Source organism: Nomia melanderi, unplaced genomic scaffold (genome assembly GCF_051020985.1).
Source record: "Nomia melanderi isolate GNS246 unplaced genomic scaffold, iyNomMela1 scaffold0157, whole genome shotgun sequence".
NCBI lineage: Eukaryota > Metazoa > Arthropoda > Insecta > Hymenoptera > Halictidae > Nomia > Nomia melanderi.
The window spans coordinates 102,501-105,486 of NW_027475272.1; the positions used below are offsets into that span (position 1 = coordinate 102,501).

The 2,986-nt window shown below is 38.8% G+C and overlaps 1 non-coding gene across 1 annotated transcript in view; it reads right to left on the reverse strand.

Moving 5' to 3' along the window:
• Window positions 1-83, reverse strand: part of LOC143175686 (small subunit ribosomal RNA) — a 1,921-nt gene extending 1,838 nt beyond the window's left edge. The window contains exon 1 of the ribosomal RNA XR_013000385.1: window positions 1-83. This exon is cut by the window's left edge and continues 1,838 nt beyond it. This is a non-coding gene — a ribosomal RNA (small subunit ribosomal RNA).
• Between the last annotated feature and the right edge of the window lie 2,903 nt (window positions 84-2,986).

Here is a 2,986-nt window from a genome sequence, read left to right on the forward strand (position 1 = left end):
TCACCTTAATACGGCATGTACTGAGACATGCATGGCTTAATCTTTGAGACAAGCATATGACTACTGGCAGGATCAACCAGGGAGCTTCGAGTAAATTTTCATCATACGAAGCAAAAATATGTATGTATATATATATCTTAGTCGCCGACTCTCTCCCCTTAAGAGTCGGATCGACGATACTTTTTCTCGTCTTTAAGACAGTTCTCTTTCTCCTCTCTCTTCTCTCTACTCTCTTCTCTCTTCTCTTTCGAGTTGGTAAATTTCGCTCCACTATTAGATTACCAACTCCGCACGAATTACCACATGGGTATATCCGCGCATATACATCAGGAGGACCTCCAAAAATTTCAAACTCTCCCGTGTATCTCTCCGAGATCTTTTTAGAAGAAAAAGAATCTCGGATGTCACATCGACTTTCAGGTTTGTAAGCACGTATGCTCGAGCGCTCTCCATCGTGTAAGCACGGACATAACGCACGAAGTCCGAAGACCGCGTACGTTAACATGCTGGACATATCGAGAAAGCGCGAACCATGCTAGGCGTACCCATGTCGAGGCCCTCGCGTTAAAGATCATACTCTTCTTTTCGTTCTCTCTTCTTTGCCCAGAAATAATATATATTTCTTATAATATATACCTCTTAGTTTATGTATTTCTCTCTTAGGACACCTCAATTTTATATGTATATATTATATTTCATTCGAACAATTTTTGTTCGTCGCCCCTTTTTGTGTGTAGTATTTCGTTTGGTCTTTGCCATTAAATTTTTGTATACGAAAAATATATTTTCGCTCGGATAGAAAACCCCTTTTGGGTTTCTGAGAGTTGATGTGAGAGTCGTACAAGTATAACGAATATACGTTGTATCCAACCCAACATTCTGGGCTTACCACATAAGGGCCATTCGGTCTGAGACACCGACCCGTGGTCATGCTGTGTAGAGAAAAATTCGCAACGGAACGCGGTACAGAACAGTCGAGGAATGGACCTCGAGGAGCTGAACGACTGCTTCTCGACCGAGATCGTAGAATAGCCGCTCGCCCGCCGCTGCGCCGACCGGTCCGCTCGAACCGACGTGCTCTCTTATAGTAACCAAACGGGCGGCCGCGACGACCGCGGCGCCGGCCGCTCAGCACGGGCGCTTATGGTGGTAAACTGCCGCGCGTACAGACCAACCGGCCGGGCTGCTGGTACTTAGCCGCTGAAACTATGGTCGATTCGAACATATATTAACATACGATTTTTATTCGATAAATCGTTATTGTACATATTAAACGTTAGTTTCCACCGAAAGAAAAATTTTTTAGAATTTTTTTTTTCCAAAAATTGCAAGAGTAAACTTTTTTAATATTCGATTTAAAAATTTTTAAATGCTTAATCCTTACATTAAACTACTGGGAGAACTCAGAAATCATAATGAAAAAAATTACAAAAATTTATTTTTCTCAGAAACTCCGAAAAACAGAGTGGTCGAATCCGTGCAAGCCGGAATTTTTCTAAGTCCCCACGGTCAAGAGTAAACTTTTTTAATAAGCGTTTTAAAATTATTTCAATGTTTAATCCATGCGTAAACATGATGTTTATTAACGTTTTTAACATTAAAAAAAATTACAAAAATTTATTTTTCAAAAAAAATGGAAAAAACCGATTCGTCGGAGCGAGGTGTCCAGCCCGTGCGGTAATTCCAGCAGGCGAATCGGACTTCCCGAAATTTTTCTAAGTCCCACGGTCGACACCAACTTTTTTAATAAGCGTTTTAAAATTATTTCAATGTTTAATCCATGCGTAAACATGACGTTTATTAACGTTTTTAACGTTAAAAAAAATTACAAAAATTTATTTTTCGGAAAAAATGGAAAAAACCGATTCGTCGGAGCGAGCTGTCCAGCCCGTGCGGTAATTCCAGCAGGCGAATCGGACTTCCCGAAATTTTTCTAAGTCCCACGGTCGACACCAACTTTTTTAATAAGCGTTTTAAAATTATTTCAATGTTTAATCCATGCGTAAACATGACGTTTATTAACGTTTTTAACGTTAAAAAAAATTACAAAAATTTATTTTTCGGAAAAAATGGAAAAAACCGATTCGTCGGAGCGAGGTGTCCAGCCCGTGCGGTAATTCCAGCAGGCGAATCGGACTTCCCGAAATTTTTCTAAGTCCCACGGTCGACACCAACTTTTTTAATAAGCGTTTTAAAATTATTTCAATGTTTAATCCATGCGTAAACATGACGTTTATTAACGTTTTTAACATTAAAAAAAATTACAAAAATTTATTTTTCGGAAAAAATGGAAAAAACCGATTCGTCGGAGCGAGCTGTCCAGGCCGTGCGGTAATTCCAGCAGGCGAATCGGACTTCCCGAAATTTTTCTAAGTCCCACGGTCGACACCAACTTTTTTAATAAGCGTTTTAAAATTATTTCAATGTTTAATCCATGCGTAAACATGACGTTTATTAACGTTTTTAACGTTAAAAAAAATTACAAAAATTTATTTTTCGGAAAAAATGGAAAAAACCGATTCGTCGGAGCGAGCTGTCCAGCCCGTGCGGTAATTCCAGCAGGCGAATCGGACTTCCCGAAATTTTTCTAAGTCCCACGGTCGACACCAACTTTTTTAATAAGCGTTTTAAAATTATTTCAATGTTTAATCCATGCGTAAACATGACGTTTATTAACGTTTTTAACGTTAAAAAAAATTACAAAAATTTATTTTTCGGAAAAAATGGAAAAAACCGATTCGTCGGAGCGAGGTGTCCAGCCCGTGCGGTAATTCCAGCAGGCGAATCGGACTTCCCGAAATTTTTCTAAGTCCCACGGTCGACACCAACTTTTTTAATAAGCGTTTTAAAATTATTTCAATGTTTAATCCATGCGTAAACATGACGTTTATTAACGTTTTTAACATTAAAAAAAATTACAAAAATTTATTTTTCGGAAAAAATGGAAAAAACCGATTCGTCGGAGCGAGGTGTCCAGCCCGTGCGG